The 14,669-nt window shown below is 46.3% G+C and overlaps 1 protein-coding gene across 3 annotated transcripts in view; it reads left to right on the top strand.

The window, feature by feature from the left end:
* Positions 1-14,669, top strand: part of gnb1a (guanine nucleotide binding protein (G protein), beta polypeptide 1a) — a 47,210-nt gene that overhangs the window by 1,689 nt on the left and 30,852 nt on the right. Inside the window, exon 1 of one of the 3 annotated variants that reach the window (XM_061257086.1) lies at positions 173-309. The exons of the other annotated variants lie outside the window; for them this stretch is intronic. The gene's annotated coding sequence lies outside the window, so the exon portion shown is untranslated. Of the gene's footprint in view, positions 1-172; positions 310-14,669 lie in introns of those variants that run through there. 3 annotated transcript variants of the gene reach the window in all.

Genomic DNA, 14,669 nt, shown 5'->3' with positions numbered 1-14,669 from the left:
CTGCGGCCACCCAGTTAGCTGGCTCGTTAGCAACCGAGCGTCACATATATTTAGTCTTCTCCGTTTGTAATCCCGTATTTTTTGCATATCACTAAGCATAGCAATTTAAATTACTTAAAACGGGCCTGTGTTCAAATTTGATTATCCAGTGGACCCAAACAACTGTTTTGTTTAATGGGAACTGTGTCATCGGCGGCGGTTTCAGCCAAAGTTCTCCAGCTGCTAGCTCGGTGGTTAGCTAGCGCATTGTCCGGGTACATTTGATCCGTCTTAGTTAATGTATGCTGCTTTTAACGATCTAGCAACAAGGTAATTGGATTTTAGCAATCTCTTTATTTAATAGAGCTAACAGACTGTCTACTTTAATGGATACCGCTCTTTCTTTTTGGCAACTGTTACCCATACTGTTGTAGCTATCGTTAAATCGAGGAAATGGACTTGCTCGTTTACTTAAAATGAGGAAGCTGCGAATATCCTCCCAAATGCAAGAACCGACAATTGTGCTTGGAGGGGAATTTTTTTAGAGAACATAAAACGTAACGATAAGCCATTGAAAGCACTTGATCTAGGGCTGAGTTTAGAACATGAGTATAGCTACACATTTTGTTGCAAAATGTATTGATTCACAGGCTAGCAACTGTGTTGCAGCTATCAAGGTTGGTTGAAAGCAGGTTCACTGATTTGGTACATAATTGGGACGATCGACGGCAAGGGCTAGGTCTTGTTTTTCCTCTACGTTTCTCTTATCCACTGATCATCGTGGTTATTTTTGGCAAGTTGCGGGTTTTCTGAGTTTTTTTTTCTTGCGAGCTATTTTGCATTTAGTTAGTTTACAAAGATTAATTCATCCAAGTCCCGCGTAGAATGAATGGGCTCCTCTATTCTGGGCCCAAGCAGCTGCAACGAACAAGATGGCGTTCGCTGCTTTTTTCACAACGCTTTCTCGCTATCTTGGCAAGACAGCAGCTCAGCATCGGTTAAATCCAGGAGAGAGAGAGAGAGGTTGCGAAGTTATCTTTTTATATTCAGAGACAGAAAATTCTCACATTTTTAATTTTTAATACCGTAAACTTGACAATGTCATTAAATAACATACGTATTTAACTGGAAATGTATTGAAACATTGGGTTGGTATTAACGTGTCTAAATTTCAGTCAAACCAGAAAGGTTATGAAGCAGATTTTTTTTTTTTTTTTTTTTTTTGGTGAGTGACATCGCGCTGTCCGGATGATGTAGTTTTTTGTTTAGATGAACAGTAAGCAAATTTAACTTGGCCAGTAAAATCCTGAATTCTGGGGGCGTGTTTTGGGCGCAATTTTACGGCACATTATTCTGCCAAATGTTTCTCCACATAGACTATGTGCTGTATGTTTATATATATATATATATATATATATATATATATATATATATATATATATATATATATATATATAAATAATTTTTCCCCCCTCCTGGTTTACCATGCATAAATAGGACACACTGTGCTGGGCTTTCGGCACCATTTACATCGCACATAGTTCTCATCATCCCCTTACCCAATTTCCTATCCTCAGTAGTAAAATATTATCACTTCTAGTCCACAGACAGGACAGTTGACTGCCATAAGGGTTCGGAGTATGTAAAGCCATTACACTGCATGTTTGTATGTTTGATTAAGGGCAGACACCACTCATGTCCGAATGGTACCTTAAGCATACAACTGTGGGTTCAGTTAATTCTGACACATTTGTTTGGCCATTCGATGTCCTTTACTGGAACTACTGTTTCTGGTTCTTTTTATAACCAGATTTTTAGCACCATTTCCCCTTACTGCATATCACAAATCCAATTAACTGGAGCTGTGCTCATATTGTCACAGTTTGCCACATGTCTGTCTTCATTAAGTGTGTATTGTAACGTGCTGTGAAATGCAGCTCTACGTTTGTGCCGGATTATAATGTCATGGCTGGTAAGAGTGTAAGATGTCTGGCTAACATCCTCTTTGTGTCCCAGACATTTCAGGTTTCATGTGATTGTACGCCTGCACTCTTGTACATTTGCTCTAAGGCATAATAAATGCAATAGAACTGAATAACTTCTAAATATTTATTTTTATATACGCTACAGGCACAGCGTGGCTCTATGAGCACTTCCCTTCTATATTGCATTAGTTTATTTGAACTTCTAGATTGGGGCATTGTGTTCTCTTAGATTTAATTCAGAATTAGGAGGCATAGGCATGTATGTTAGATTTCTGTCATTCTTTAACTAATGATGCAGTGGTAGCATTTTTCATATGGCAGCGCCAAAAAGTCAAAATCATATAACAAAAAAAGATAACTTGCAAAGTACCAGCAGCAAGCCTTAAAAAAAGGTGGCACTGCTGGTAGCGTCTCAATACACGCGGCAGTGTCCGAGCAAATACTGTCGTTTTGAAAAAAATATTTCCTGATGCAGTCCATTAGGGCTAACTCTGACGCATTATTAAAAGCATTTGATTGACTTTGCGTATGGAGCGAATGTAATGATGAAGCGCTGCTGTTGCACTTCCACCGCTAATAGTTGGGCCCCACTAAACGATAAGCAAATCGCATCCCAGATTTGGAGTAGCAATGGCTCCATGAAATTGGTGGAGGAGATGATTCCTGCAGGTGTTTGGTGATGGAGGGAGGGTTGGCTGCATTGAGCACATAAGCACCATCAGTGGTAATGGTCATGGCATTGCAGGTCACTTCCAGGTCAATGACTCCCAAGTCCCCCCCCCCCCCCCCCATTTCATATTTCATACCTTAGTGTTTGTGAATTGGCGCCATGTTATTTTTTGTCTCTAAGTTGACTGTCACACTTGGATTCAGTCTTGATAATGAGATTTATCAGAAATGTATCTTTACTAAGCACTGATATATAAAAATTATTATCCAAATGTCAAAAGTTGTATTTTAGTTGCATTGGCCATAACATAAATCGACATCTGTCTTAAAATGCACACACTGAAATATTTGTCATGATTATGCTCCTCTATGTTTTTGGTATTTTGTATTAGGACAGTTGTATAAACTCCTATAGCCTCGAGAGAGCTTTTATTATCTGACTTTTAATGGTGGGTTTTGTGTTTTAGCCGAATATCCGGCAACGGAAGTTGAAATGTGGAAGTAAAATGTCACAGAACATTTTAGGGAGAAAAAAAATTATCAACAGGGCTTCCAGAATTCCTAAAACAAACCATTTCGCTGAATTATCTGGCATTTGTGAGCAGAAGGATATTTATTTTGTTTGAAGCAGATTTTCTGCCCCCCCCCCCCTCCCCGTGAGTGGGTATGAATGGGATTACATTCTTACTGTTCATGGATTTCAGCTTTAAGGATTACTGGCTTGGTCAATGATAGTGCTCATTTTCTGCTTTTCCGTGATCCTGCGTCAGCCATATGGAATGTCCTATTACGTGGTCATGCTTACAAAGCTCTTAGACATCATTGGCTGTAAGGTCCTGAAATATGTCTCAGATAGGTTTTTATGATAACTGGACATGAGTGTAAAGTGTTTCATAATATCAAAGAATTCCGAAGCGAAGGATTTTGTACAAATATTTTTTATTTGCACAACTTAAGGGCCGGACACCACAGCATTTCCATTTGAAACTTCTATATTACAATTAATTGCAAGACTCAAGTGGGGATGTTTTCAGTTCTTTTATTTAATTGGCTAAACGTGAAACATTGTGACACAGTGCCATTCAGAAATGTTACTATGTCACAATATGTCCCCACTTGTGCAAACAAAACTTCCGTCTTGCATTACACGAACACTTTCCGTTTTTTGAAGGGGCGGGGGAGATTCCCAAATTGTTCATGTAGTTCTTGTGCTTTAACCTGACGATGTGCCTTTCCACTTCAGCCATTTTGAAACTCAAATTGCAAATGCACATTCTCATTTGAGAAATGTGGTTGTTAAGACCTTGGATTTCGGTGGAGGGGGATTAGAAAGCAATGGATTTCTTGGCTAGTTGGGTCTCTGGATCATTTCCATCTTTCATTGGAGGGAGTGTTACTTATGGCCATGGGTGTGCATAAGTAACACATAAGATGAGAGCACATTGGGGGTAGGACCGGAGGCATCGTGTGTAGAATGTGTGTAGGAGATGGAGGCAGCAAGGTCAACCAGGAGCGTGCAGTTCAGTCAAGGGGCAGAGAGGTGTGGGCTGAGAAGTGCGAGAGAACCTTGAGGAAGTTGTGAGTTCAGCTCATGGAGGAAGCTGCCTGTTGACCGTTAGTGACAGTTCTGTGGGTGGACAGCGTTGAATTCAAATGAGCTCACAGCTTTTTGGAGAGGGGGGGGGGGGGGGGGGGGCTGGCGTGGAGAACAGGCCTGTCCCAGGACCACACCCAGGGGAAGTCGGAGAGCTGTCGGAGAAGCACCTCTCTCCGGGAAGAAATGAACACAGGGGAGGCGTGGGTGCAGATAAAGCCGCACGGTTTCATAATGGGACAGTTGGACAAATGGATGAAATTTGGGTGGGGTGGGGTGTTAGGGTTATGACTGTGATCTGAGGCCCCCAGGGATTGGGAGGGATTCATCTCATACCGTTATGAGAGCGGTTGTCGGAGAGACGGTGGGCGTGCGGAATTGGCATCATTATGAAGAGTTGAGCAGGTCAGCCGCCTGCTCGGTCCGATTCGGAGCTGCGGACGCGCTCTGTTGTCTGCTGCTCCTGTTGTCTGCTGCTCCTGTTGTCTGCTGATCCTGTTGTCTGCTGCTCCTGTTGTCTGCTGATCCTGTTGTCTGCTGCTCCTGTTGTCTGCTGCTCCTGTGGTCTGCGGCCACTGCTGTCCTATCTGTCACATGCCTGCGTGTGGCAGACATTCACCCCGTGGCAATTAAAACGAGCAAACTGTCCTGTGTCCATAACAACGCCTGCGAGGCAGGAAATTGGGAACACAATGCAAGCTGTGGCATATTAGCAGCTGTGCGCGAGCCTCTCTAAAGTTAACCTAGATGCACAAACATAAACCGAGACGATAACGGCAATTAGAATAATATGATGAGCAATCTCTGTTACTGTATAAGACTGTAAAGTTGCCTCCGTACTGTACGTTGAAATCCACACTGTCCTACGTCAAGGCATTGATCGCTCTTGTTAACCTCGCTAGTCTGACTATGAACTGGCCTGTTGTAGGTATGTCGTTCCGTACGTGTAACAGATTTCTGTGGAATGGACGGTGATCCCCTGCTAGTCGCATTGTGTAATCACTTCCTTCCAACTCATTGTCAGTCCAAGCCAGAACGTGCCAAACATCAGGTCTTAGCATTTTCTATTTAACATGACGTTAATCTATGGCTTAACATGAAGTTACTGATCGCAATTAGCCCCGATGCGTGTTCATTTTCACATTAGTAGTAGAGGCGGAGTTATGGATGAATCTGTGTGTTGCATTGTTATGTTTATGTTTGCGTTTGAGTGAAATTTCTGGGTTTGCCGCTCTACAGTCTCTTGGCTTTAGAGGGGCTTGGCCTCGGTGGGTGCGGGTACAGATGTAACGCCGGTTGTGAAGTGACACGGTGTTGCGGTGACTGTGGAGCGCGTGTGCCTGAGCTCGGCTGCTGTCGGCCTGTGCAGGTTCACTCCAGTGCTTCACCTGCTCTGAGCAGCCAGGAGGCGGCTGTATGCAGGCCGCCAGGCAGGGGTGCAGGGCTGGGTCAGCAGGTGTGCGATCGGCCTAAATGTCTCTGCTGCGTGACGCTCCGTCTGTGCGTGTCTCTGTGTGTGTCTCTGTGTGTGTCTCTGTGTGTGTCTCTGTGTGTGTCTCTGTGTGTGTCTGTGTGTGTCTCTCTGTGTGTCTCTCTGTGTGTCTCTGTGTGTGTCTCTCTGTGTGTGTCTCTCTGTGTGTGTCTCTCTGTGTGTCTCTGTGTGTCTCTCTGTGTGCGTCTCTCTGTGTGCGTCTCTCTGTGTGCGTCTCTCTGTGTGCGTCTCTCTGTGTGCGTGTCTCTCTGTGTGCGTGTCTCTCTGTGTGCGTGTCTCTGTGTGTGTACTCATTAGGGCAGGTGTGGCTAAAGGGTGTGTGCTGTTTTCAGGTTGAAGGGGATCCCCTGTTTTGACTGTCACTCTGACATGCAGACTGGGCCATTGGCGACGGACTCTCAGTCCTGGGACAGTGGAGGGGACCGGTCCTGTCAGTGACACAAATCCCAAAAAGAGTCACAGAGTGAAGGCTTCTCCACAGCATCTGCCTGGGTAGGCCTGGCCAGTGCTGGAGCCCTTTTTTTTAAGTATTAAAGGAAACAGACCTAAGTGCCAGCTGAAGGAAGTCCGGCCGCAATGGTGTAACCAAGGCGACCCCCCCCCCCCCGCACTACCACCGCCTTCCTCCCCAGTAGTTGGATGGGGCGGGCAGGAGCTGGAGTCTGACCCGTAGGTTGCAGTATATTTGAACACAAACAAGAAGATCCTCCCCTCTCTCGTTTATTTTTAGTGTTGGGTGCATGTGACTTTCCACTGTGCTCCGTTTCTGCTCTTCCTCCACCGTCCCATGAGGTAGAGTAGAGGCCGGCTGTGGTGTGTGGATCCAGAGTACAGACACCCCACTTATTCCTTCCCCCCCCCCCTCCAGGCGTGTGGTAGTTACAGGGTGTGGAGCTTTGCCGTAATAGGGATTCGATTCAAACGGCACTTTGCGGCTTGGCGAATCGATTCACTCATTTGGAACGATTCGATTCGATCCAGTTCAGTGTGCTTCGGTTTGAGGACTTCATATGGAACCTGTGCGAAGTATCTGGAATAGTACGGGCTTCCTCCAATACTGTCTTGTAAGAGATGGGGGTGGTGGGGGGGGGGGAACTCTGGATTGAATAATTTGCTTAAAACGTTTTTTTTTACCGTTACTACGGCAGATCATTTGAAAGTAGGACGTGCACCAAAAAAAAAAAGAGAAAAGGAAACTTGTCTAAAAATTTCTTTTTCGGCGCTCTCTGCGTGAGTCGGCTGTAGCGTCAGCATGAAAACCGTCGACTGCGCGTGTTGTGAAAACACGGGCCCTGCGCGATTCGTGCGCTGAGCGGGCGCTGAGCTCGCCCTGTCCGCCGCTCGCCCTCCCCTCCCCTCCGCGCGGCCCGGACATAAACCCTTCCTCTCAGGTCGTCCTCCGTGCAGGAAAAACAGGACGGCGTCTCGTTTTGCATACCCAAAGCAAACGGCGAGGCTACCGTTGTCTCAGATGCTGGGTTTTGCTGTAATTTCCTGCCCGGGCCACCTCACGCCGACCACAGTTTGCATGTCAAACCTCAGCGCGCTGCTTTGAATAAGGGCCTTGCTTTCTATTTACATTCTCTGCCAAAGATTTGACTCCTGACTGGGGGGTGGCTAAACCTGAAGGCTAGGATCCAAAGCCTGGGCTCTCCCCTACAAAGCTCTTGCCAGATCCCTGTGTGTGTGTGTGTGTGTGTGTGTGTGTGTGTGTGTGTGTGTGTGTGTGTGTGTGTGTGTGTGTGTGTGTGTGTGTGTGTGTGTCTGTGTCTGTGTCTGTGTCTGTGTCTGTGTCTGTGTCTGTGTCTGTGTCTGTGTCTGTGTCTGTGTCTGTGTCTGTGTCTGTGTCTGTGTGCAGTGCTTGTGCTGCTGGGCGGGATCCCAAGCTGCCAGAGCGAAATGATTGGCTCTTGTCAGAAATCATGTGACTTTGCACACACTTGAGCTTTTCTGTTGTTTTAGAATTGGGAAAGGGAGTGGGGGGAGGGGAAATGTATTTATAAAATCAAAGGAATGTATTTTGCGCTTTAAACAAAGTCATGCTTTTGGCTTTGGGCGAGCTTAAGTCGGAGTTGGCTGTATTGATTATTTCCACTATGAAAAAGATAATTGTGCTGATGTTTCTGGACAGACCGACCCAGGCCTCCTCCGAGCTGTGTTTGTTCTAATGTATTTAAATATGGAATTTATGAGGGATTTCACTTCTGTTTTCTCTGCATTACCGCGTACGCTGTGTCTTCATATTCAGTGCCATGTGTGGAGTGCAGTCAGCGGGTCTAATTCTGCCCGACTGACTTCCCTGCATTATTCTCGCTCTGTGGCATTCGGAGCATCTCAGCTAGGCCGCAGCCGGGCTGACGCTTGTTCCTGCGGAACCAGTTTTTCTTGAGCCTTGTGCAGAGGGGGACAGCAGAGAAGGGGGGACAGGGAGGACCCCGGTGCTCCCCCCTCATACCGGTGAAATGAGCCGGTGGGGAGTTCAAGGGGGAGTTTGGCTGGATTGCTGTTGGGAGCAGGGTTGACCAGTAGCCAGTCGTTTATGGCTAGAGTGGCTCATAGATGGGTTGTGTTTGTTGTGACCGGTCGTGTAAACACTCCAATGTTTGTCTTGGAAACGTGGAGTCTTTTGCATGTTTCCACAAACGGTGGCCTGTTTAGACGTGGAAATGGTTAGATATGCCAAATGGCTACTTGGTCACCATGGAACTGAATTTGAATGAAGTGTGTGGGGAAAGTATTTCAGTGCTAGTACTTGATCAATGATTGTGTGTTTTTGGGCTTCAAGGGACTATGAGCCAAAGTAATGTGAAGCTAACCGATAATAATTCATAAAGGTAAGCGTATGCATTTCTTTAAGTGCATATAATGTTTATTTACACTGAGCAAGTGGCAAAATGGCTGGCTAGCAATAATCTAAGCATGCTAACCATCAAATTCTAATTGGGTGATATTGGCTACATTTACTGTAATCGTTATTACGTTTATTTGTGTTTCTGCAGGTAATGTGATTGACTGCGTGATTCTTGGCGAATGTTCTGCTTAAAATCATGCTTTCAGCTGGCTAGCTAGCCAGTAACAAAACCTAAGTTTGATGTTAGCGTTAGCTTTCCTCCGCATAATGCACTTCCCTCTTGGGCCGTGTAATGGATCTGTGCGGGATCTTCCCTGAACCAAGCACTGCCGTTGTGGCCCAACAGTGGGACCACCACGGGAGCTTTTGTTCTCGGTCAAGACTTAAAATGCTTACGAGTGGCTTAATAATGTTAAAGGAAAATAGTTGTGTCTCTGCCTCACACAATATGAGATGGGATGGGATGGGATGGGATGCAGGTTCTGTCTGTCATGGCTGTTAGACTGAGTTCTGTGAATAATAGCCCTCACCCGCCCCCCAGGAAATGGCTGTCCTGTGTGTGCCTGAGTGTAATTAGGTAGCGCCCAACTGATTGAATTTGTGCATTGTCAGTATCATTCATAGTAGCAGGAGAATGCATTAATAAATGGAAATATTTCACCGGAGCCCTGTGTGGGCGCCGTATACAACACTATCCACAGTGATCACTTCCAGATTAATTAGGTTGCCATCAGCGACTGTCATATCTTGGGATTGCTTATGCTGTGTGACATTGGGGAATCTTTAAAAATATATATTTATACATAGAGAATGTTTGAGAAATGTATTTAGAAACATTTTAAGTATAAAAGTAGGCTATTACAAGAGCTATCTTGTTTTGTTTCCTAACTAGCTTCTTGGGAACACCCTGAGGGAATGCTTGACTGGTGCACATGATGGCCCCCCGCCCCGCCTTGCCCCCCTTCCTGTTGGCCTGTGAGGTTATTTGTGTTCTCTTGACGTTTCAGTCACCAACCATGCATCTGTAGATGACTAAAGTCAAAATGGGCCACTTTTGTGAAAACTGACACCCCCCTCCTCTCCTGACATTACATAGATTTGAGATGTTTGCGCTTCTATTTCTAAAAGCTACGTTTCGTACAGCTGTTAAAGTAACATCACACAGCGTAGCCCGAGGTGCACTTTGTAGCAAAGCCAAACTGTCAGATAGGTTTTTACCTTATCTGTTGTAGATGTGTCATGCCAAGAACTTGCTAATGGACATTTCTCTGCTAAATATTGGACTTGAGTTTTGTTAAGTAACATGTTTCCGGTTGTCTCGGTGGCGCAGCCTGTAGAGCACTGACCGCATGCTCATTGCGAGCCGCGACGTCGGCAGTTCGAATCCGACCGCCTGACATTTGTCGCATGTCTTCCCCTCCCTCTATCTCTCTCCCATTCTTCCTGTCTCTCTATACTATATGCTGTCCAATAAAGCTGAAAAAGGCCTAAAAAAAAAAAAAAAAAGTTATGTGTTTCCATGGTGATTGTCCACCAAGTTGTTCAAGAGCAATAATTTGGAGTTAGTGCGAAGTATGTCAACGTCTCATGCCTTGACCCGCTCGTGATTGGCCGGTATGTGATCGGCTGGCTGCCAATAATGGTGCTAATGTGAATAATTAATGTGTGACTGGACAAGCCAATTTGAACGCGGTAAAAACCTTTCTTGGAACAATCAAGACCAAATCGGTATTAAAATGAGAAAATTATTATTATTTTATAATTATTGAATGATCGCGACCTCCTTGCCCCTAATGGGGAGGCTAAGTGGCTGTCCCGCTGAATTGCATTTCCGGTATACTGCTAAAATGCTATGCTAGCGCGTTTCATCGTAGACGGCAGCAGCAACAACTTCCTGTTATCAAACAAAGCATTAAATCATTCTTCAACAACAAAATTACAAGGCTCCGTATCATCAGCAAATGATCATCGTGTGGCTTTTCATTACCTTTTTAAATATCGTAGTTATCTGCAGACAGTCAGATTTGTGTACCAATCGCAAGAGCAAAGGCGACGTTATCTATCCTCGGCTGCCCGTTCTCATGGGACGTTCGGATACATTTGCGCTCATTGGTTTTATTTATTTTTTCCCCCAATTGCGCTTGACAATGGTAGCAGGCTGCCATCAATACATTACTGATTGCACAAATGTGTCATGTTTGCAGTGAAGTTCGTAAGTTAAATCACGCTGGTTTCACGTAAGTTAAGTCACGCCTCTCAATTTAATAGGGACCAGAAGTATCGTTCCGGAAACATCTTTATCCCTCATCACTTTGCCTCCCTGTGAAGTCTTGCGTTGTATGGACAAATATGTCACATTTCTCTGTTTGGACTTGCTGAATTTTACTGTAAATGTGAGTGTCCGGAAATGTCGAAGTACGGAATGCCATAAAACAAGTGTGGAGTTGCTCCAGGTCGTTCCATCTCCACTGTTTTTATCGTCATAGCCTGGGTAGCTGTGTTTTTTCTTTTTTTCTTTTTTTTTTTCCCCTGTAGATCTCATTCAACCGCACTCTCTGAAAATGTCAAAATGTTCCAGAGTGAAAAGGAAAACTGTGCAGACCTATTTTAGGTCAGAATGGCTTTTAGCCTATTTTTTCAGTGGGTAACGGGCAGGGTATTTGGGACAGAATGCATGTTGTAGCTTTTTGGTGCAATTAAAAAATTTGGGACCTAAATAGGATGCGTGTTCCTGTAGGGCCTAGTACCTGAACCTTTTTTTTTTTTTTTTTCATTAAATTTTTCATGATCGGGTTTTGTTCAAATTAACCTGTCTTTAATAGTGTAATTGTTTGAGTCAGCAGGCGGTCTTGGTGTAAACTTGCCATCTGTGTGTGATCAGTTAACATTTATATTTTAATATCTGCAGTGGCTGCTCAGTTTTGGGCCTTGTTTGAATCTCAGATTTGGGGATGTCCGCTCCTTGATCGGTGTCATTGGTGCTGCTGGTGCCCTGTTGGCAATAGTGTGCATGTGCAGGGCTTGTAGGGCACCGTAAGGATGTTATGTGTAGGTAAGGATTAGCATATGAATTATGTTAGCTTATTACTCATATTTTATGGCTTATTGGCTGTAGAAAGTGAGTGAAGATAAAGACGCTGAAATCTTGTGAGGAGAGAGACAGTGGCGAGTGTTGCCATAGCACTGTAAGCAGTTTGCAGGAAAGTGCTGGTGTAATGATGACAAAAGTAAAAGTAAAGACTAGAATTGCTGTTTTTGTGCCTACGATAGCATAGGTGAGGGAAGGGAATGAGTGATAAATCATGTTTTTACACACTTGCCTCCAGAGGGGTGACTGGAGGCCCTTTTAGGATATTTCCTATGTCGCTTTGTGTGAAAACGTCCCTTGCTTGTGAACCTCCATCCCTAGATAAGGGGCCATCCTACTGTATGTAATGATCCCCTTTGGGTTGATCATTAATACGGGAAAAATGGACCCTTTTTTATAAGCGGAATGCACAGGTTCCTGATTCCACGATGACCACCGCCATCCTACAACACACGCACACGCACACGCACACGCACACACACACACACACACGTGTCCAGACACTGGGTCCTGATCCGCTAAATTCAATTGGACTATCTGCTTCACCATCAACGGGTTGTCTTACTTCCTTAGCTCGTCTCATAACGGCTCGCTGCTGGTCATCATGCTCTCCCACGCGAGGCTGCGTGGTGCCCAAACGCATGGCATATGTGCTGGCTCACTTCAGCCAATATGTCCAATATGTTCCCCCCCCTCTTCAGACACGGAATGGCGTCCGTTCGAAATCGCAAAGAGAAACAAATAACGGACCGTGGGAAATCTCACAGCGTAATTTCTGCAGTATTACTGGATACGTGAGCCGCAATGGCCACTGTACACCATTTGAAATTTTAAGACCACGCGTTACGGATAACCCGAGGATTGTGTTCTTGACGAAGCTTGAGATGGTGGGTTGTGATCCTGTCGGCCGCTGCAGACTGATGGGAATACAGTAACACTGTCAGTCATTGGGGGCGACATTGGCTCAGGCGGTAAGAGCAGTCGTCTGGCAGTCGGAGGGTTGCCGGTTCGATCCCCCGCCCGGGGTGTGTCGAAGTGTCCCTGAGTTAGACCCCAAACCCTCGTGATGAGCTGATCGGCGCCTTACATGGCACCCAATCGCCGTTGCCGTGTGACTGTGTGTATGAATGGGTGCGTGAAAAAGCATAAATTGTACAGCGCTTTGAATAAAGGCGCTATTTAAATGGCAACCATTTACCCAAGACGCCATAGGCTCGACGCTTTGTCGAATGTGACCCAGCCATACATCACCCGACGCCTGCAGCTTTGACGGAGGAGGAGACGGGCGCGCTCGTTCTGTGCGGACAGGGCTCGCCCTTTAGAGCCGACTCCCGGCGCGCTTGTGCCTGGGACCATTTACATTTACATTGACATTTCAGTCATTTGGCAGACGCTTTTAATCCAAAGCGATTTACAAGTGCATAGGTTCTACCACAAGTCAAAGCATCACATCCAGAACTAGAAAAATACACCTGGACTGCTGTTCTAAACATATAGTCGTCATCATAAGTGCAATTTTTTTGTTTGTTTTTTTTTTGGTTTTTTTGGGGGGGGGGTTAGACAGGGATAGGGGTATCAGAAGGGGGGGGGACTAAGGTAGAGTTTGAAGACACCAGGGTGTCGGTGGGACGCTTTGTAAGCCCCTTTGACGGTAGACGCTCCTGCTCGCCGCAGAAGATCCTGCCCGTGCCCGTCACTCCTCCGGCTTCACGGGCGGCACGCGCCGCCCTCGCCGCGCTTTTGGCAGCGGGAGAGAACGGTTTAAAAATAGACCGCGGGACGTCGCTGGTGGCAACTCTGAAATACTTTGTCCCTGTGGAGTTATCAGGCTTCAGTTCACTACGTGTGTGTGTGTGTGTGTGTGTGTGTGTGAGGCTCCTGTGCTTGGAAGCGCTATCTGTCTCCGTGCGGTGCTGAGTGTGCTGCCCGGGCTTTTTGGTTTCGGTGATGCCGCTTCTAGCCGTATGGAGGATGGCGTCAGATCTCAAAATCCAGTGCACAACTTCCGCTGCTTTCGGTAGAGACCTTGCATATCATCCACTTCTGATCCTCAAAGTTTAGATTGCTACAATCTGTGTTGTCTATGAGGACTGCAGGTATGGAGATTGGTGGTAGTAGTGGTGGTAGACCGTTATTGGTAGTAGGTTGCCATGTTGGTTGCTTCTTGCATGATCTGAAGAAGCTCGGATTGAAGCATTAGGAAAACAAATGGGGTTATGCATGTCATTACGATGACCTAAGGGAGGTGTCCTTCGCTCCATAACACCCACATCTGTGGGTCTTCTTTTTGGAACCGCGTGGGCTTAAGGTTTAGGTGGCCATCTCCCAGCCGCCTGGACCCCGGGTTGGGAAAAGGTTGTGATGGCCCGTGTCCAGACAGACAAGGAGACGTCCTGCCTGTGACAGTGACTGTCACCCTGTGGGAGATTGCCTGTCACCCTCTGTTCCTGGTTGGCCGTTGTGTTGGGCCAGGGCCTTCAGGGTTGGGCCGCAGACGAGGTCAAACGGGCATGTAAGTGCAGCCTGCCGCTGGCGTCCTCTGGCCGAGCCGAGCCTGAGGGCCATCAAATATTGAACAGCTCCAACCTCAACGGCAGGTAAATACAGCAGAGTCTCGGGCGGGTCCTGGCTACACCGCGTTTCCTGTGACATTTCGGAAAACCGGGAATCCCGTTGTATTCCAGGCCGCGGAGCGCCACGCCCGTTTCGGAGGGAGGCCACACCTCTTCCCTCAGCTGTACACCCATGTTCTAAAAGGGAAAAGGGCAAAATGAAGTCTACTCTTGTCTTGGCCTTCATATGAGGGCGTGCTATCTCTGGCTATATCTGTGGTGACTTCTGCCATGTAGTTCTGCTAGACGTACATGTCTTACAAAGCACGCTTTAAACGATAGAGACACACACATACACGTACACTCGCATACACACACGCACACACTGCGAGCAATAGCAGCCTCGGGCATCTCCTCTCCCCGGTCACCACCTCCCCCCCCCCCCCGCCTCAGTGTCCC

Source organism: Conger conger, chromosome 10, assembly GCF_963514075.1.
Source record: "Conger conger chromosome 10, fConCon1.1, whole genome shotgun sequence".
In the NCBI taxonomy this organism is placed as follows: domain Eukaryota; kingdom Metazoa; phylum Chordata; class Actinopteri; order Anguilliformes; family Congridae; genus Conger; species Conger conger.
Note: the sequence above shows the minus strand (reverse complement) of the source record. Positions and strands in the feature narration are given on the sequence as shown.